Raw genomic sequence first — 22,638 nt, forward strand, 5'->3', positions numbered from 1 at the left:
CCCCAATCAGTGGCAGCCAATCGGAGGCACTCAATTACCTTCAATTACAAATCTGCTCCTGACCCGCCCGGTTTTCCTTTGCTATTTAAGTTCCTTTGTTCTCTCCTGTTGGGAGGAGGGTTTGTCTGTTGTTGCCATTAAGACCGTGACTGGGTGATGTATGGTTTATAAGGTCTGTGTATACCCAGTGTTGTGCCGTTTGTTTAAACCCTGGGGGGGAGGGGGATTCCTGTAGGTTAGACGCCCATGGGCTTACATTCTACCCGTAGGATTACTTTGTCTATACACCCTAGGTAAGAACCTGGGTGGACCACCTCCTGTATTGTTTTGTTTAGGGCGCCTTACTTGTGTGCCAGATATGTTTGTATTGGGGGCGGTTGACAGGCTAGGGGTGGGGCGGTTGACAGGCTAGGCGTGGGGCGGTTGACAGGCTAGGGGTGGAGAGGTTACCTATTTGATTTCTTTGCTTTGGTCCTGCTCAGCCCCTTCCTCCCAGCCCCCTTGTTTGGTCTTTGTCGCGCCCTGTGTTCCTGGGGCCTGTACTACGAATCAAGATCAACATGCTCTGGATTACTTTCATGTACCCGGCTACGCGAAGCCTAACAATCGCAGTCACGATAAGCGGTACTACGACGGCAGTTATCAACTCTCTAACTCAACCCAGATCTTTCCAATCTAGAGACGTGTGCGTTCACACAAAGGGGCGGTGTTTGTATCGTATGTCCAATTGCAAACATGGACAAAACAAGAGCTGCATATTTCACGCAGGAGGAGCAGACAGTAATCTTCTTCTTTGTCTACTCCTCCTGCGTGAAATATTGTAATACAAGCATATCAGGAATACAGACATATATAATACAGGCAAAATTAAACTGTGCTGCTGCCACGCTGGCATTAAATAGCAGACGCTGTAAATGCGTAAGCTACATGACTTATTGAAGATGTGACTATAATTACACGAGTGCATTCAATCCACAACGCTCAACTTTTGTTGCTGTTGTGAAGTGTACTGTAAGTAGAGCAGTATCAAAAAGTACTGTGATGGTAGTTCACAACAAAGGACATAGGCTTGCCTTTTAAGATTTGCTTAACATTTCTGGGACTTTCTTCTATACGACTCTCCAAGTCAATTTCTCTCGGTCTCCCTATTCCTCTCGGCAGAAACCGCACTTTTAAACGCTCAGCCTGGTCTTTCCCCCCTGGATGATGCAGACAAAAAGCCCCCTGGCTCCCTTGAGAGTGTAGTAGCCTGGCAAGCCTGAGAGTGTAGTGTCTATAACAAGCCAGTGTAGCTACAGCAGCACCATTGTGCATGTAGGGGACAGGAAACCCTCTCCAGGTATACAGACATGAACATTCCTCCTTCTCTCCTCTGTCCTGTGTGTGCATGTGGGTGTGTGTTTGTATGTGCTGGTGTATTCTGTATTGTGTGTACAGTTTTATCATGCTGCCCCCATGCCACCTTCTATAGCTGGTAGACTTGCAGGTGCAGAGCAATTGGCTGTTGTATATTGAACTCGGCTGTCTGTTGCCAGGCTGTAACCTAATGTTAGTTTTACTTGTGGTCCATACAGAGATCATAGAGAATGTGAGTGGAGCAGGCCAGACCAGAGAAAGCAGCCAAATCACTGGGCCTTCGGCAAGTGCAGTTTCAGCTCCTAGCCAGGAGACGAAGCCCTATAAGAAGCTGGGGCTAACTAAACAGGTTCTGGCTGCACACACGCAGAAGGAGGAGCAAGCCTTCCTCCAATAATGTTTCCGGGAGCTGAGGGGTGTCAAGGCCTTCAAGTCAGATTGTTCTCAGTATTTGGAGCGTCAGAGGGGACAGTTTGCTAGCGATGGTGGGGCTTGTGGACATGTATTCCTAGTACTTAAACACTAGTCTTCTTGCAAAGGTGCCAACACTAATAGGAAGATATTCTCAACCCTCCTTATATTATTTGTATCTCATCCTATGCCCTTCTCTAGCGGTACTTGCTGCCAGCTCATGTATGCAGGGTGGCACGGGCGCCAAGCCTGTTGCTCGTCGAGGTGGGCGCAACAAGAAAACCAAGACCAAGCGAGTGACGCAGAACGATTCGTCAGACAGCACAGACATCAGCAACCTCGCCCGCCCCTCCAGAACCAGGGCCTCAACCAGACTTCCTGGTCACCCTCCACTTCTCAGTCCACTTTCCCCCTGGGCTACCCTGCCGTGGTACCGGCCTACCCCCTCCAGGTGTACCCCGGGTCTGGTGCCCTGCCCTCTCAACAAGATCCATCCCTACAAGGCTTTTGGGGTAGCCAGTGCAGACAAGACCGTCGCTGCTGCCCACCCATTCAGCCTTGTCCCTATCCCGCACCCCTGGTCACCCCCATGGTGGCCAAACTACATGTTCCCTCAGTTGGGAAGCGACCCTCCACCCCAGCAACCCATCTACCAGCCAGCCACAGCCCTTTCCCCAACCAACGGCTTTCCCAGGCCAGAGCCCCTGGCCTCCTACACCATCCAGTACAACCCCCAGAGCACCTTCATACTCCAGACAGGTTTCCCCGCTCAGCCCTTCCCCATTCGGCACTTCCCATGCTCAACAACCTCCGGGACACCAAAAACCCCCGGAGAGGGGCCCTCCCGCTCCTCCACACCCCAGTCTGTGGGAGTCCGTGACCAGGCGTCACCCCCACTGTTCCAGGCATCACCCCCACTGTCCCGCTGCAGCTCACCCTTGCAGCTCAACCTGCTCCAGGTGGAGGAGAGTCAGAGGTCAATGGAGAGGCAGGACAGCACCGTGCTCTCTGGTGGAGCACAGCGGAACAACGCCGTTGGGGAGAAGGGGGGGAAATGCAATGAGAAAGAGCTACAGAAGGTAAGACTAGTAGCTTGATGTTTTCCTCTCTTTGCTTCACCGTTTTCCTCTACCACCTTTAGGCCTGCGGGCTAAATGTGCCCCGCCACGTCATTTTACGTGGCCCGCGGGAGCTTAAATGGTGTATTGAAATAAGTCTATTATATCTACGCTGCTTTACAGCGTGCATTGACAATAAACTACATCTCTCACAATGCATTTCGATTATGTTACGGCAAAGTGACGACATCCCGCTTCTAAAAAGCAGTGTATATACACATCAGTGTTTAAAGCAAAGTTCCAAGTTTAACTGTGGGTGAACTATGTTTTTACATCGTAGTTACAACTGGCCCTTTGAGGGTGTTGTATTAAATCTAACTAGCCAGCGGGAATAAATGGAGGTCCACAACTGGGTACAAACTGAGAATACTTTTACTTGCAGAATCTCTCAGTTACATTTTTCTTACAGAGTACCAGCAGAAAACAACCGTTTGAAAACGTCACCGGAAGTGCAACTCCCAGTGCACCACGGGAAACGCAGTCATCCATCCACACATTCAACTTACTGCATTATCCAACAACAGCACAAATAAAACAACCAATTGAAAGTCAAATGTAAACCATACACTTAAAGTTACAACAGAGGGCAACCATAATGCTGATGTGGCCCTCTGTGAAAATTAGTTTGACACCCCTGCTCTATACCCTTATCTTTCTGCCTTTACAGCCTCTCATATAAATAGATTAGATGGTCAATGTGAAGTGGCAACCACAACTCGATTATACCCCAAATTGTTCCATGGATGTAAACCCCCCTCCACTCCCCTCCAGTTCAAATGGTCCAAGCAGTGTTTGGGGAAAACACTTTTTGGGATTTGCGGCCCTAGTAGTGGGCAATAGCGGAGCCAGAGGGGTGGCCGGGGTGGCATTGGACCCCCCTGATATCGGACTGGCCACCCCAGGTGCCTCCCCAAAATGTCCTTCGCTATCCCTGGCAATTGGATGCTGATTAACATTTAATTTATCTTGTTAAAAGAAGCGTTTCTTTTGACATCTGGCAGCGCATTTTTTTCATCGAGGATATTGCCACAGGTATCATTGGTATCATTTGGTTTCATAACAGATTCAGATAAGAGAAGTCTGTTTGCGTTTAGCACTTATAGCTAACAGCGCAGCACAGTTGTCATACTGTGGTGTAGTTGATTCAATGTCGTTTTTTTCATTTTCATTTATATAGCACACTTAAAATAAAATAAAAGTATAATTTAGCCATTTGAAAACCATTGTAATGACCTGACTAGGTCAAAAAGGAACAATCGTTCAGGCATAAGATTAAGTTACTGACGTTTATTAACCACACGGTACACAGGCTACTAGTAAACCAAACAGCTGTTTGGCCCTAGCCCATGCTAAATAAAAGAAAGGGAGGCCACAAAACAATAGTGACCGTCTCTTGTGAAACCCAGACGTAACAGATAGAACAGGCGGTCCCTGGTCTTAACTTCGAATGCTCCATCCCCCTGCCCAACCCCTCCATTCCCCTTCGCCAACCACCAGGATGCCCGGCATCCGAACATTCCGGGAATTCCTGTTAATGGCAGACAGCAGGTTGATTGGCATGTCGGACCCCGCAAACACTGCTGGTAAACAACCAACTAACAGCCTAACATTTAACACACGTCTTTCTGTGTGGGTCGCTACACTATGTTTGTACTTAAACTGCTAAGATTCCTTGATGAGATGCCTTTTCAATCTATTAACGTTACAAAAGATGAACACTGCAGTCAGATAGCTACCCTGTTTGCTATTGTATAATGCCTGTTTGAAGTGTATTTCAGAGTAGGCCATGATCTAGTGACTTAAAGGCTGGTAGTTGATTGAAGATAATAATGGGGATATGTTTAAGATTGAGATTGGACTCAAATGTGGGTAATTGGATGTGTAGGCCTACATGTTATTTTTGCTTAGGGTTCACGTCAAACATTAAAAGAAGGGATGAGATAGCAGACTTCTTCAAAAAGCTGAGTAAAGAGGATCAGATGGAAATAGACCCCAGTTCTTGCACCACCCTAAGACCTCAGAGCAGGTCCCTCCCCGAGGCTACAGGCAGGTCAGAGCATACTAGGCAGTCAGTCACCAAGTTTAGCTTGTGTTTGTAGGCCACACATGTAAGCCTACACAAAGGTTTTTTCCGATTAAGCCTTACTTTAAAATGTTGGTTCTTGTTTTGATGGCTGTGGCATTTTTTGTGTGAGTATACACTAATAGTTATGTTTTAATGTAAAAGATTCATAAAAGGATCTAACATCTAACCTGGTTAGACCCAGATTATATATTCATGAAAACAGAGTGACCACAGTCTCTCCAGTTTGTGAGTACAGTACAGTGTGTGTAAGAAAGAAATGAATTGCATTGGATAAAACCATACTAGGCCACACTGAAGAACTCAGGCTTAAGTGAATTTAAATTTCTATTTCTCATCAGCAATCATATGAATAATTTATATTGCTTAGATGCCAGGCTAAGGTTACACACACATTTTCAGTCTTGGTCTGTGGACCCCCTGAAGTATCCCTGGCAACCCTTTGGCCACCCCATATATAAAAGTCTGGTTCCGCCACTGGTAGTGGGATGCTAATCCATATACTGTTATCCCTTACACCCTTTATCCTTAACTCTCTCTTCCCAGTCCCTCTGGACCCTTGTATTCCGAGGACACACCCTGTGTCTGTGACCGTGTGTGTTGGGATAGAGTGTACACTAGGCTGAGGTGTTCCAACAAAGAGATAGGCCAACTTCAGACACCGTCCTTCACTCGCTCCTCCCCACCCCTATCACCCTCTTCACCCAACCCACTCTTTTTTCCCTATATGTTATGTTTCAACTAGAACAAGTAATTTCAATTTTTGCTTTTCTTGTTATTCCTCCTTGGTTTGATCTGAGAATGTTTCAACGCTCCTCTACTACACAGTACTGAATTCTCTGCAAGCATGTTGGTTTACTGTGGCTTTTCAGAATCAGAAAGGGATTTATTCGCCATGAAAGTTTGCACAGACAAGGAATTTGCTTTGGCAGGAAGGTGCAGACTAGCCTGGCTGCCAGCCCAACTTCTCCCCGCCCAAAAGAAATTTGTTCGGGAAATTGGGTCTGGAGGGTCTCGTATTGGGGACCAACAACAGAAAACCAGAATCTGGGCGAACCAATGAAATTGCCAGGGCGGGCTTTATACGATGATGGACAGATGATCAACAGTAACGTAATCACCCACGTCACAAAAGAGCGCTTAAGTTGAATTTGTTTTGAACAAACATGGCTACCGCTGGAGATCTGGGATGTTGTGATTCTGCCATCGAGTCTGTTTTAGAAGACATCGACAGCGCATTAATTTTGAAAGAGGAACAGAGAGACGCAATCAAGGCATTTGTCGATGGAAAATATGTTTTTGCGTCCTTCCTACGGGATTCGGTAAAAGTTTAATTTATCAGCTGGCCCCGATGGAGTTGTAATCCTAAACGGAGAACTTCGTATATGCATTGCCCTTTATTGTTTTGCTCAAAAAGGTTAACCGTGTGAACAAGTACTCTCCCTACCCTTAAATTAATTTTACAACACCGGCAAAAATCGTTTGTATTCATTCTTCAAGCATAGCCTACTTCAAGTCTGCTTGTAGTTTAGTTCTGTTGACAACAACTATGCGGTGCTTAACATACGTCACATACTCTGTTGCTCTGATTGGTTGTAGATCTATCCAATTGAGCAAAGAGGCATTTGTTTTCCAGGCTCGTTTGAAACACGCCCTGTAGTCAAAGCCCAACGGAGAGTTCTCAGACTCATATTCTGACTAGAATTATGAGTATGACAACGTCAGGCTAGGTGCAGACAATAAACATATAGGAATCTTAAATTTAAATATGTGGTCTAACTATACTAAGGATACATAAACTATCAATACTAAGTGGAATACAATTAAAATAAAATATACAATAAAATAAAAGTTGCCATAAAATAAAATATAAGTTGCCAATTTTCCAATATAAAATACAAATATTACAGGAATTGTAATGTAGTGCAAAATGCACATTGTTTTAAGACATGAAGTCATTAAAGTCAGTGTGAACTCTTGGCCTTGTTGAGGAAGCCAATAGCGGAAGGGAAGAAACTGTTTTTGTGGCGTGAGGTTTTGGTCCTGATGGACCGCAGCCTTCTACCGGAGGGGAGTGACTGAAACAGGGAGTGTCCAGGGTGGGAGGAGTCGGCTACAATCTTCTTCGCTCGCCTTAGGGTCCTCGAGGTGTGGAGGTCCTCGAGGGAAGGGAGATTGCAGCCAATTACCTTCTCCGCAGTGCGGATGATACGCTGCAGCCTGCTCTTGTCCTTGGCAGTGGCAGCAGCGTACCAGTTGGTGATGGAGGAGGTGAGGATGGACTCAATGATGGCTGTGTAGAAGTGCACCATCATTGTCTTTGGCAGGTTGAATTTCATAAGCTGCCGGAGGAAGTACATCCTCTGTTGTGCTTTCTTGGTGAGGGAGCTGATGTTCAGTTCCCACTTGAGGTCCTGGGAGAAGATAGTGCCCAGGAAGCGGAAGGACTCCACAGTGTTGACTGGGGAGTCACACAGGGTGATGGGGGTGAGTGGGGCTGTGTTCTTCCTGAAGTCCACAACCATCTCCACTGTGTTGAGAGCATTGAGCTCTAGGTAGTTCTGGCTGCACCAGGTCACCAGGTTGTCCGCTTCCCACCTACAATCAAACTCGTCTCCAACAGAGATGAGCCCAATGAGGGTGGTGTCGTCCGCAAACTTCAGGAGTTTGATGGACGGATGACTGGAGGTGCCGCTGTTGGTGTACAGGGAGAAGAGCAGAGGAGAAAGGACGCAGCCCTAGGGAGATCTGGTGCTGATGGACCGGGAGTCAGAGACTTGTGTTCCCAGCTTAACGCACTGCTTCCTGTCAGACAGGAAGTCTGTGATCCACCTGCAGGTGGAATCAGGCACGTTCAGCTGGGAGAGCTTGTCCTGAAGCAGGGCGGGGATGATGGTATTAAAGGCAGAGCTTAAGTCCACAAACAGGATCCTGGCGTAGGATGCTGGGGAGTCCAGGTGCTGTAGGGTGAAGTGGAGGGCCATATTAACTGTATCGTCCACAGACCTGTTGGCTCTGTAGGCAAACCGCAGGGGGTCCAGTAGAAGGTCTGTAATGGATTTAAGGTGTGCCAGCACCAGGCACTCAAAAGACTTCATTACCACAGAGGTCAGGGCGACGGGTCTGTAGTCATTAAGTCCTATTTGCCGATGCTTTTTGGGCACAGGGATGATGGTGGAGGACTTAAGACAGGCTGGTACCTGTCAGCGCAGTTCTTGAGGTTGGCTGGAGAGACAGTCTGGCCCAGCTGCTTTGCGGGGGTTCTGTCTCTTAAGCAGTTTGTTCACTTCTCTCTCCTGAATGGAGAGGGTTGTCACTGTAGATGGGGGAAGGGGGGGGCCTCACGGGTGGAAAGGGGTTGTTCAGGTCTGTCCAATTGTTTTTCAAATCTACAGTAGAACTCATTCAGGTCGTTGGCCAGGCGGGAGTCATTAGTGGAGTGGGGGGCTCTGGGCTTGAAGTTGGTGATCTGCCTGAGCCCTCTCCAGACAGAAGCAGAGTCGTTAGCAGAGAATTGATGTTCTAGTCTCTCCGAGTACAGTCGTTTAGCCTCTCTCGACGCCTTGCTAAACCTGTTCTTTGTCTCCTTGAATCTGTCCCCGTCCCCACTCCTAAAACGTGGCCTCTTTGTCCAGCCTCAGCCTTCTGAGTTTAGCTGTAAACCAGGGTTTGTCGTTGTTGTAGCTCACCCTGGTGCATGTTGGTATACAGCAGTCCTCACAGAAGCTGATGTGTATGATGTCACAGCCTCCGTGAGCTCATCCAGACTATTGGAGGCAGTCATGAACATGTCCTAGTCAGTGCAGTCCAAGCATGCCCGCAGATCCTAGCTTCACTGCTCCACTGTTTTGATGTCCTCACAGCAGGCTTATAGCGCTTAAGCTTCTGCCTGCATGCTGGAATCAGGTGTACCATGGCGTGGTCTGAGTGACCCAGTGCTGCTTGGGGAACCGCATGGTATGCTTTACTGATAGTAGAGTAGCAGTGATCCAAAGTGTTCTCTTCTCTGGTAGGGCATTTGATGAATTGTCTGTATTTGGGGAGTTCTTGAGTGAGATTGCCTTTGTTAAAGTCGCCTAGCACAATAACCAAGGAATCGGGATTTACATGCTCCACACTCAATATCTGGTTGGCGAGCACACGTTGAGCCTCGTTGGTGCTAGCCTGAGGGGGCATGTGGACGCCGGCCAGTATGAATGAAGCAAACTCACGTGGCGAGTAAAAAGGTTTACAGTTTGCCAGAAAGCAGGGAGTCACAATCTGCTCTCAGCAGTTTCAAACCTGCTAGCTGTAGTGCAGAGTCCGGGATCAGTTCACTCAGCCATGTCTCCGTAAAGCACAAAACGGAAGATGAACGAAAGTCTGTGTTTTTCCTCACCAGTAGCTGAACTTCGTCCAGTTTGTTGCTCAGCGAACGCACGTTGGAGAGAAATATCCCCGGTAACGCTGTGCGCGCACCGCGCCAACAAAGTCGCACCAAAGCACCGGCCCGTTTACCTTTCCTACGACGCTTCGCTGCTAGGACAAAGCCGAGGGTGGCTTTGACTAATTCCCACTAAATCTGCTGCTGGAAGCAGAAAAGTGGGAAATAAATCCACAGGAGTTGTAGTCCTGATGTTCAGAAGTGCTTCTCTTGTTAAAGAACTCCGGAAATCTTGGCAGAACACTGAATTAACAGACAAAACAAGACAAAACAGTGCACCTAGCTACCGATGGCGCCTTCGTCAGCGCCATCTCGAAGAAATGTCCACCTGTTCCACACAGAGTTTCAGATCCATGAAAAAAAACTCTTGCAGTGAGAATCGGCTTACCTCTCCGCACATTAGAACCCATGCGTACGCTGTGTTTTGAGTTTGTGTGATATGGCGACACCACGAAAGGCGAAGAAATAAAGTTCATGCATAACAAATTACAGTTTACTTAGAGCAACGGTGTTCAATCCTGGTCCTCGGGTATGGAGGGAATGTCCACATAAATGCATAAATACAGCAATCAACTAAAACCAGCAATCAATTAAAAAAGTAATGTAATGTATTATTTTATGAGTGAGGAAATATTATATTTACCAACACATATTTCAACACACATCAACACATATTTACCTAGTACTGCTAAACGCTGCAGAAAGGTGCAGCAGAATGATGACGGATGACCTTGAAGCCGCTCTGGCAGACTGGAGGGCAGTGGTGACTGACAGGAGGGCAGTTTCTGTGGAGTGACCAGTCTTGAAGCCCGATTGGTTGGGGTGAAGCAGGTGATCTGAGAGAGAAAGTTTGACAGTTGGTTAGATACAGCACGTTCAATTGTTTTTGAATATGAATATGTTTACTGATCTCAAAACTACCTGCAATTACAAATGTGCACAAAACTCAACACCAAATCAACTACTACATCATAATCAGCAGCGTGCATCAGTCATGGGCAAAATTCCTACCAATTTAGCCTCCTTGGTCAGTTTCTTTGGTTTCTTAAGGCATTAGATTTAGCAACTAATTATGTTCTTACAAATTTTGTCTCCTCAGTTGTCGTGTCTTATTTTTGAGAATCCAATACAGAAAATTATTTATTTTTTACAGCATTGCATAGCACAAAGGAAAAAATACAAACATTATTGTAAACATAACAAACACTTCTGAAGCTACCAGAGCAATGAGAAATTGCTTGAATCAGAATAAAGTTTTATCGCCAAGATAGTGTACACAAACAATACATTTTATTTGGTGGGCAAGGGCATACAGTAAACGTATAAGAATAAAAATAATAAATGTGTTGGTACAGTTCCTTAAATATAAAATGTAAACAATTTACAACAATATACTTACAACATTGTACAATACAAATATTACATATAAAGTAAAAGAGTACAAGAGTGCAGTAGGGCTGTGTGCAATAGTGACAGGAGCGTTAATGTAACGCTTTGTACTTTATACATGTGTTAGTGTCAGTTGGGGGTCCTTGGCCTTGTTGATGAAGCCGGAAGGAAATTGTTATTGTGGCCCAGAAGGAAATTGTTCTTGTGGCGTGAAGTCCTGATGGCTTGTTCAAGTCCAGTTCAAGTCTTTTATTTGTCAGGTGCACAGAGCAACACAAGGTTAGACTGGGCACTGAAATTCTTAAGACAAGACAACGCAAGCACTTGGCATAACATAACATATAAGTACACAGAACAAATTTACATCTATGCTGAGCTTAGATAAGTGAACTTCCTAAATATACAGATAGCAATAAATAAACGACTATACTAACCCTAACACTAAAACTTCCTAAATTACAGATAACAATAAATAGTACGCTATACTAACCCTAATACACAAAAAAAAAAAAAAAAAAAAAAAAACCTGTTACAACCCTATAAACTAATCTAACCTAAATGGAGTACAGTGCAGTAGTGCAAATTTACAGATCAGTGACTTTGTCAATGACCAAACAGGAGCCTGGTGGCGAGGTACAGTAGTGCAATGTTACTGAAAGAGCAACCAGTAGCTGAAAGTGACAGTGTATAAGTGACTAGTGTGCAGTAAAAATGTCCATATCAGTGTCCATTGAGAAGCCTGATGACCCTTGGGTAGAAACTGTTGTCCAGTCTGCGTGTGCGCGACCGGATGCTGCGGTAACGCCTGCCAGAAGGCAACGGGGTAAAGAGACTGAAGGATGGGTGGGAACAGTCTCTTAGAATCCTGCTGGCTTTCCTAAGGCAACGTGTGTGGTAGGTGTCCTGTAGGGCTGGGAGCTTCCTGCCGATGATGAACTCAGCAGAACGGACCACACTTCGTAGGGCCTTGCGGTCCCGGTCTGTGCAGCTCCCATACCACACTGTGATACAACCAGTCAGAATGCTTTCTATAGTGCATCTGTAAAAGTTAGTAAGGATGACTGAGTCCATACCAAACTTCTTCAGTCTCCTCAGGAAGAAGAGGCGCTTACGGGCCGTTTTGACCACCTTGTCCGTGTGAACAGACCAGGTGAGGTCATTGCTGATGTTCACCCCGAGGAACTTGAAGCAGCTGACCTTCTCCACTTCCGATCCATTGATGAATAGGGGTGCATGCTCCTCCTCCTGCCGCCTCCTAAAGTCCACAATCATCTCCTTGGTCTTGCTGATGTTAAGAGAGAGGTTGTTGTCCTGACACCATGATGTCAGGGTGTCAACCTCCTCTCTGTAGGCTGACTCGTCACTGTCAGAGATGAGGCCCACGATGGTTGTGTCGTCAGCAAACTTAACGAGGAGGTTGGAGCTGTGCGTAGCCGCACAGTCGTGGGTGAACAAGGAGAACAGGAGAGGGCTGAGCACACAGCCCTGGGGGGTGCCTGTGTTGGTGATCAGTACAGATGAAGTGCGGTCACCGATTCTCACCACCTGTGGCCTCCCCGTCAGGAAGTGGAAGATCCACTTGCAGAGGGAGGTGCTTAGTCCCAGGTCCACAAGCTTGGAGACCAGTCTGGAGGGGATGATGGTGTTGAATGCAGAGCTGTAGTCAATGAACAGCATCCTCACATATGTATTCCCCTTGTCCAGGTGGGAGAGAGCGGTGTGCATGGTCAGAGCGATGGCATCGTCTGTAGACCTATTGGACCGGTATGCAAACTGCATAGGGTCCAGTGTGGGGGGCAGCGAGGAGCAGATGAATGATTTGACTAGCCGCTCGAAGCACTTCATGATGATAGAGGTCAGTGCTATTGGGCGATAGTCATTCAGACATGTGACCTTGGTGTTCTTGGGCACAGGGATGATGGTGGTCCTCTTGAAGCAGGTGGGGAGTACAGAGAATAACTGATGCCTCCTGCCGGAGAGGAGTGGCTGGAACAGCGTGTGACCAGGGTGGGATGAGTTGGCCACAATCTTCCTTGCTTGTCTCAAGGTCCTAGAGGCATAAGTGACCTGAATAGTTGATGTGGAGGTTGAACAAGTACTTCAGAGATAACAACAGAGAATTTCAATTGTGATCTGAGAAATATAGGTACCAAAGGGACTGAGAAGGACTGTCATGACCAGCTGCATCACAGGCACTGCATTATCTATAAGTCCAGAAATCTGCGTGTCACCAACATCATCGCAGCACTGTGCCCTATCTATAATTTCAGGAATCTGTGTGTGTGTGTGCTACCAATCTCATCAAGGGCACTGTGCAATATGTACTGTGTGTTTCTGTACTTGTGTGTTTCTGACATCTTAATCACCAACTGTATCACAGGCACTGTACACTAGTTTCACAAAATTTCACTGTTGACGAATCCCAGACAATTCAGCCTGGACAGAGTACACACGAGAAGTGATACATTGTGATCTTGTGTAATTCTTGTGAGTGTAATTTGTAATCACAGACTGGTCCAGATATTTCACAATAGGCGTGTTCGACTTTATTCATCTGTGGCTGTGGCAGCCCATTGGTGGCTGACTTGCAGCAGTGCATGCCTGTTAGAATCTTCGTCTAACTTGAGGCAGTGCCAACGCCACATCACTGTGACGTATGCCATCAAAGTTCTACCAGTGCCATTCGGGAGCGGCCAGCTGGGTCAGCCAATGCAACTTCTCCAGAGCAAATGCACAAGCTCTGATGACAACACAGCTATTTCATGATTGGACAGACTCATTGACATGACAACCGTGACATGTTTTGTGTTTATTCTGACACCTTCCGCAAATGCTAAAATCTGGACCAAATAGTACAATGGAATAACATATTTAAATTTTGTGCTACAAAAAAAGGCATTTTTATCACATCCAGTTCGTCAAGTCAGACTTGACGCCTCCGTTTTCAACTCCTCCCCCGACTACAAGCGGCAACTCTCGCCGATCCGCCCAGCCGGCTCCGTTTTCAACTCCTCCCCGACTGCAAACGGCAACTCTCGCCAAACGGTCCAGCTGGACCGTAGCCATGTTGAACATACCCATTCTAAATATCTCGCTGACATGGGCGGTGTCAACGACATAAATTTGTGTTTTGTGAACATAATATAGATAGTTTTCAGTTATTTTCAGTTTTTGGGGTGAAAATGTGCGGCTGGATTTGCTCAGGTCTGGAAAATAAGGGAGGGGGTTTGCCACAATACACCTATTTCCCAAAACTGGTTCAGTCATTTGTGTTGCCTTCTTTTCAAATTGAGACTGGTAGAGGAGAGCGACATGGAGTAAAAAGGGAGACCTGGGGTCCTATTTGATGACAACCCTTTTGATTTATATTTTACAGGTAGGTTCACATGGGGATGGTAACCACAGTGATGCTAATTCATCATCAAGCGACCTGCTGGGACTTTTTGCTCCAGGAAGACTCTTGGTCAGGTACTGAAGGGAGTCAGATGGCTGAGCGGTGAGGGAGTCGGGCTAGTAATCAGATGGTTGCCAGATCGATACCCCGCCGTGCCAAAAAAAGGACGTTGTGTCCTTGGGCAAGGCACTTCACCCTACTTGCAGGGGGAATGTCCAGAAAACAAATAGCAGTCTAGCCTATTGCTAACGCCTGTCTAGATTATCTATTTGAAAGAACTGGAGAAAGGCAGGTGCAAGATACAGGATACGTTAGCATTGCTAATAACTGTTGCGGTTGTGATGAACATAAGGTCGGAACGCAACAACTTCATAGCAAATCCTGCTTTACATTGTCCTAGGTTTTCAAAACCGTCCTTGGGTAAATGGTTCAAGCAAATGTGTAATTGAGTGTCGAACTGTACAGGGATCTTCTACGCTAGGCTACGGTATACATCAGCCATGCCCGTCGAGTCAATGTTAGCAAGACTCTAGCTCATCTGCTTTTTATTAACGCTGATTTGCAAGGAATGCAAGAAAAGCTAGATAGCAAAAACACCTAGACTGTAGGCATGTAAACTAGCTTAGCTTGCAAGAGCATAGTCTAGGTCAGTGTTTTTCAAAATCTGTGTCGCGGGGGCTGAAAATTGAGTCGGCAAATGTTTTCATAATTATTTTGTCATAGGCAGTGCTTGAAGTGGGCCGGTACTCATTGGTACGCAATACCGGCACTTCTACATTTTACTCTTAAGCGTACCGGCACTTTTGCTGGCGTATCGCTACTTCTCGCATGTAGCCGGCCGGCTCTTCCACTGACAGAGAAAGCGTCAACGTCAGAGAGATTGGTAATGACCCTATCACTACTTGACTTACCTCAGATCTTGACAAATCACATAAAAGCAAGCAGTCGGCCCACCCTATCAGAAGTTCGCTTCTCCATGGACGCTAGTTCGAAAAAGCGGTCCGCAGTGGCGGACTGGCCATCGGGAGAAGAATAACAATGGAAAACGTAAGAGACGGTTAAGAAACGTAAGGGTGGGACTGAACATTTTTGAAAAAAATACATTACCTTCACTAGACGAGGTTTTACCAATGAAAAAACGGCTGTTTATTTTACATAAAGCTCAAAAAACTATTTTGCGCTCAATTAAAGGCCCTAAATGTTCCCACTTCCATTAAGTGTGGAAGTACCTATCTTTCTTTCCGAACTGGCATCACATCAAACACAGACTGCGCATGCATTAGCAGGGCAGCTGTGGTGGCGTATATTATTACTGATGACAATTAGAACAAATTATTCTGTTAAAACATCAACAATTAAATAATAACGAAAGGGAAATTGCATATTTGCATACACCTCTTTTCATATAATTTGGGACGCGATAGCTTGTCATTTTGAAAATGTGGGTCGCCGAAAAAAAGGTTTGAAAACCACTGGTCTTGGTAGAATGTGTGATGATTTAGTTTATTGGCAACGGGGCTAACGTGTTATTTCATGTTCCTGATTGTGTTTCATTCAAATAAATAACCTGTGTCCAGATCTTTGTCAGGTTATTTTTCAGCAAGATATCTAGTTAACTGAAGCTGAGTTGAATCATGATGTAGTAGGTTGCTAAGCTGTAACGTTCTACCCACCTAAGTCGATCCAGTTTGCTTTGACAAAAGAAGTGGAAACAACTAACGTTGGCCGCGTTTCCCAGATTCGTTAAGAAGCTCTTAACGCTAAGAGCTTCTTAGGAGCGTTCTAGAGCGCTCTTAGAACACTCCTATGAAGCTCTTAGCGTCAAGAGCTTCTTTACGAATCTGGGAAATGCGGCCGTTATCATTTCAAATGATATCTAGTCAATCTGTTGAAAACAGTGTTGTGTAGACACAATACATTTATTTGCACGTTTTTATTTCAAGTCTCCATCTCCACCTTCGGTGTTTCAGTGAGTGCTGTTGGCCGTGTCGTGTTTCTGCTCCGCAGCTTCACTCATTGAAAACCAACCAATCAGCGCGCAGCTCATCTAAATATTAATGAGCATACCATAAAAGGAGAAAACCTAGTTTTTTCCCGGGAACATTTCTGAGGAATTACCAGAGGGCATAGAACAGCACCCGGACCATTTTCAGCCCAACCAATGTTACATACCCTATTCGGACACCTTAAGGAACAATGTGAAATACCTAAAAAAAACTGTCAATCACCCCTTTAAGTAGGGCTGCACGATTGTGGCCCAAATGATAATCACGATTATTTTGATCAATATTGAGATCACGATTAATGATCACGATTATTCGTTGATTTTAACCTAATGAAATGTTATTGTCACAATGCATTGTACCTGCAGAATGGATGTGAATAAAACTCAAAATATACAATCAATAAAAAAATAATATTCCATAACAGAAATTTACCAAATGAGAACGTTTTGACCTGAATCCAATGATTAGTCATCTAAATAAATACCTCTCAAGAGAAGTACTGCTTCTTGGATGATTTGTGCTCCACATCATTCATATCACACATTTGCCTTTCTTTCCATGGGATTCATGGAATTGCTAGTTGCTACATTGTGTAATAAAAAATATAATTTAGGACAGCAGTTCCATTTTTGTGTTATCCTTTCGCATTACACACATTTAGTCAATGTTCTTAAACTCAACCGATTGTTGTCATTTTACCATACTGTTCATGTTGAACAGACATCAGTATTTGGGAATATTACTGTCTTTAATTTAAATTGGAAGTGGTATTAAAAGGTCTTAGTCTTAAATGTAACTTGTTTACACCTGTAGACACCCTGTGGAGCCCCCACCCCCAACTCCAGAGACAGTTAGTGACAGAGAGGTGCAGACATCAAGTTAAACATAGTTATGCCTTAAGAGTAGAGTAAAAAATAGAGACTAAATGTGTAAATGGATGTTGAAACTCGGTTCTCTGAGTTGGTGCATGTCAGTTTAGACAAAGGTTGTCTTTTAAACCTCCAAGTTTAAAAATAATTCACATTTACATTTAGCAGACGCTCTTATCCAGAGCGACTTACAGTAAGTACAGGGACACGTCAAAGCAAGTAGGGTGAAATACCTTGCCCAAGGACACAATGTTATTTGGCATTGCGGGGAATCGATCCGGCAACCTTCTGATTACTAGCCCGACTCCCTCACCGCTCAGCCATCTGACTGATTTGATTGGAACTCGCTCTTTTATACATTTATAGTTGGATTTGACATTTAACAGCCATTGAATTCATTAAGCAAGTTGTTTAACTCAAACAACCATAACACAGTACATATGGTATACAAAGCTGCAGTCAGATTTGGCGAAATTGTTAGCTTGGATGTTATCTTGATATATACATGGGGTCTTGATGATGATGCGCACGCAGCTTCAAGGCAGAAAGACGCGTTCCATTTCAGGAGAGTCCGAGACCTTAGCGCGTCACTAGCATCTCGTCATATCACGCAGTCGGAGCACAGCTATATGATCAACGTCAGCGCTCTTGGGTACCCAGCATGCAGTGCGGCATGTCAAAAACTTGTGGAAATAGTTTGGTTACAACAGCTATGCAAGGGATTTCAGTTGTTGAGTTCGTTCAGTTAGATGTTTGTAATATTGTTGTTTGTTAGTTAAAATAATCTTGTTGGTCACCCTGAGAGTGCATGTTGTGTGGTTTAATCAGAAGTGAGAGTCGGCCGTTTGTAAGATAGAAATTGCAAAGAGATGATCATGGGTTGTGTCACAGAATTATTGCCTATGAGGTTATTCTTGATTGTAATTTGACTGTGGTTCTGGATTGCGGTCTTCAAGCCACCTTTGAGAAATTCTCGAAACAGTGTTGCGATCAATGTGTTTTGATTGTGGGAGGCAAATTTTGGTCGACATCTAAACCTCATGCGTCCGCTACAGCATTTCTTCTTTGGCGTGGCTTGCACTGGGAGGGAGTAAAACGGCATGGATTGGGATAGTGTGCGGGCAGGTGTGTTTTTATATAGGGTGAAATGGAATGAGAAATGTAATACTAAATGTCTGAAAGGGGTGTATTTATGTAAATGTCCACATTGCCTCAATATCTTTGTGTCAATAAATCAAACATAATTTTGACTGATGGTTTTCAAACCTTATTGGGTTCAAGATGGAATTACTCTGAAGTACCATCATTTCACCTTAGTATGTAAAAATATGATTGAATTTGAGTAGTTTAAACTTTGGCTGAATCTAACAACTCTTACCACAGAAGAAACAGCTGACTTTTTTATACAGTAACTGTCTGATAATGACAATATTCAACACTGAGAATAGCTCAATGGACTGGGACAGTGACCGGCAAAGTATAGACCAATTATTTGTTTGTAAACAATCGGGATGCGCGCGCAACGTGGCTGCAGAAAACCGGGAAAGGATAGCATTTTAAATGGCAAAAGGACCACACGGATAATACAAATAGTTAGATTTAAAAAGACCAAAAGCGTCGAGGAGGACATGCCTTTGGAGAGAAAGCGATTACCTAATGATCTGTCGCATCAGAATTTTGATTTGGGTCACGAAAGTCTTGAAATTTGAGTGAGAATGACGCCCGGTACAGACCGCATAGTTGAGCGGCAACCATGTCTTCACGTCATGTCACAAAGTTCATAATTTTACACTTTTACAGTCAATTCTACATTTAAAATGTCGAGCAGGGCAGCTTTCAAGAGATATGGGAATTCTGCTTTTAGTCAGCTGGTCCGATTATTTTTCTGATTTGTTTAAACTGGCAATCTGAGTGAGACTACATCCCAGTTACACTGTTTTGATGTTAGCCTCAGTCAGACTCGCTCACTGGCAGTGTGCACAATGTTGTATTTCACTCCATTCTACACCAGAAACGTCAGGGAGGACTGCCTAATGTAGATATGAGTCTGGTGAAGATAGCCAGAATCTCGGATTTCTTTAACCTGTCTGTTTCATTCGTCATTTGCCTGAGAAAGCGACCTCCGTTAGCCAGGCTAGTTTGGCCGGATCACTTGGACAGGCTATTTAAGGGTATCGGGGTCAAGTGACTTTTGTGCATAGACAAGTGAACGTAAATGTATTTGTCCAAAGGCCAAGAGCCTCAAAAAGTTAATATCAAGCCCTGCAATCCAGTGGCCAGAGATATATGATGACCTGAACGACACTTCAAGAGTAATAGAACGGGGAGAAGTTCGTCTTTTGCAACCCACATGCGCAGTTGAGACTGCTTGACAGTTGTGTGACGTAGGGTGATAATTGGTCTATAAGGTCGTAGGTTTGAATCCAGCAGCAGTCCTTTAGCCTGTCGTAAATTTGAATATCTGTTCAGTTAAACAGGATGACATCATTATGAAATACCAGGTGCAATGTCATGCAATGTCAACCGCTTCTTAACCTTTGTCCCAAAGCTGACCAAAGCTAATACTGTGCCCTTTCTACTCATACATTGTCAACAGTTGGTGTGTAGCAGAAAGGATAGAGAGGCTGCCTTATAACCTTATGCTCATGAGTTCAAATCCCCATTCAGCCTTTTGTAGTTGGCCCAACATAGTCGTTTTGCTCTCTTGTTGTCCAACTCTTGACCTTCTACAATGTACATTTTTAGAAAATGTTGCCATTTTGCGGAGGAACCCGCATCGCTGCTTGCTGCTATATTTTTCATCTGTTTTTCTGCTCGTGTTCGTATGGTTATAGGCCTAACAGCAGAATTTTGACATGAGAATGTGATGGCTTGCCAATGAAAATGTCTAGACAAAATTCGAGTTGTATTAAGAGTGGTAGTATGTTGCAGATGTTTACTGCAGGGGTGACATATCAAGATAGAGGCATCTGGGTGTTGCGCCTTGCGGACCATGTGTGGGTGGGGATATTTCTTTGCAAAAGGAAGTTTTGAGGGAATTGGGTGGAGGGTTTTGGGGGTTGTTTTAAGTGTTAAGTGTTTTAAGTTTTGTTTTAAGTGTAGGATTAGGTTTTATGTAGCATGCACAGCGCAGAAAGCAGATAGGCACTCTCCTCTTGTATGGTTACACATGCATCTAAATGATGTTAGCATTACCTAATGGCTAAAGTTATAAAGATCATTACATGGAATATCAATGGTTCCCAGAATCCTGTAAAAAGAAAGAAGTGGTTAAGCTATCTGAAAACCCATCAAACAGATATTGCTTTAATTCAGGAGACTCATATGGAGGTTAAAGATGCAGATCAACTCAAACGAGACTGGGTAGGGCAGGTATTTCATAACTCGTACAGTAGTAAGCAAAATGGAGTGGCAATCCTGGTGCACATGAGGTTAAACTTAGTGATGCTCAATCAGAAAAGAGATGATGAGGGCAGGATGATTTGTATTCCTGCTGCCATTGATGGTGTAAAGATTAATATCTGTAATGTTTATGCCCCAAACAGGGATGATAGCAACTTTTTTCACATGGTTAATAAGACCTTGGAAGAACTTGATGATGCTCAGACAGTTATAGGAGGTGACTTTAATCAGGTTCAAGATGCTCATCTAGATCAAACAACTTATCATAAAATAGTGCCAAAAGATAGATTGGCTATACAACTGATGATGAAGGACCATGGTCTGGTAGACATATGGAGGTTGGTCAATCCCAGAGAAAAAGAATACACCTTCTTTTCACATGTGCGTAAATCACACTCAAGGATTGACTATTTTCTAGTTTCAAGAAAATTGACTGAGATGGTAACTGATTGTAAGATTGGAGCTATAGCTCTGTCTGACCATGCTCCAGTAGAGTTGATTGTAAAGCTGAAGTCAAGTAGTTCTACTGGAAACAGATGGAGACTAAATGCCTCTCTTCTCCAGGACCCCACATTTAAGACGTCTTTGGACATCTGCCTTAGGGACTTTTTTTTAATCTAAATGTGGGGTCAACAAAGAGGGTGCAAGTGTGTGGGAAGCCTCAAAGGCATATATCAGGGGATATCTCATCTCGCAGTCCAGTTATAGGAAGAAAATGGCCAATTTAAAGATTAAAGATCTAGAATCTCAGATTAAGAATAATGAAACTGAATTGGCACAATGTTATAGTGAACATAGATTTAAAGAAGTCTGTAATTTGAAATATCAGCTTAATGAGATTTTTAATAAGTAAGCAGAGTATGCCCTTTTCAGGTTAAAGACCAACTTGTATGAAAGTGGAGAGAAAGCTGGCAAGCTGTTAGCCACACAATTGAAGCGAAAGGATGCTAGTTTCTTAATTCCAGCCATCAATAATGATAAAGGGGAGGTGTTAACGGACAATATGGAAATTAATAGGATATTTAAGGATTTCTATGAGAACTTATACAGATCAGAAGTGTCTGTGGATCAAGCTGAATATGCAGATTTCTTTTCTAAAATACATATTCCCGAGGTGTCCCAAACACAAGTAAACATGTTAGATGCACCTATAGATGAATCTGAGGTTAGAGCAGCTATCTTGACAATGAAATCTCGACGGTCGCCTGGTTTGGACGGCTTTTCGGCGGAGTACTATAAGGTAAACATTGATCTGCTGGCACCTATTCTAACGAAGTTTTACACAGAAGCACTGGAGGTGGGGCTACTGCCCCCTACTTTCAATGATGCAGTAATAACTATATTACTGAAAAAGGAAAAGGACCCATATGAACCAAGTAGCTACAGGCCAATTAGCTTAGAAAACGTGGACTGTAATATATTGTCTAAGGTGTTTGCAATGAGACTTTAGCCAAAAATCATCATTGAGGACCAGGTTGGTTTCATTAAAGGCAGATCATCTGCTGATAACCTTAGACGCCTATTACATCTTATGTTGATAAATCACAAGAAGGAGGCTCCTATTGCTGCTTTTTCCCTTGACGCCATGAAAGCATTTGATGAGGTAGAGTGGGGGTACTTGATATATACTTTACAGGCCTTTGGCTTTGGGGAAGGATTTATCAAATGGGTAAAGGTTCTGTATTCTGCACCACGGGCAGTTGTTCTCACTTATGGTACCATGTCACCCTTCTTTCATTTAGGACGGGGGACTAGGCAGGGTGAACCTTTATCTCCCCTACTGTTGACCTTGTTTGTAGAACCACTGGCAGTGGCTATAAGAGACGATTTCAATATTAAAGGTGTGATGGCGGGAGGTCAAATGCATAAGATGTTTCTGTATGCAGATGACATATTATTGATATTGTCAGATCCAGCTTCTTCTATTCCAGGTGTTATGGATATTATTGAGAATTTCTCAAAAATGTCAGGTTACAAAATCAACTGGCAAAAATCAGAATTAATGCCTGTCTCTGCTGGTTTTTCAATTGCAGATATTGGGGCATTTTCATTTACTTGGATACCATCAGGAATGAAATATCTGGGCATTAGATTAACCATAGACTTCCAGACGCTTGTACAAATTAACATGGATCCAGTCCTTCAAATTATCAAGACCAACTTTGCAAAGTGGAAAATTATAAATGT

The sequence above is a fragment of the Hypomesus transpacificus genome, unplaced genomic scaffold, assembly GCF_021917145.1.
Source record: "Hypomesus transpacificus isolate Combined female unplaced genomic scaffold, fHypTra1 scaffold_96, whole genome shotgun sequence".
Lineage (NCBI taxonomy): Eukaryota > Metazoa > Chordata > Actinopteri > Osmeriformes > Osmeridae > Hypomesus > Hypomesus transpacificus.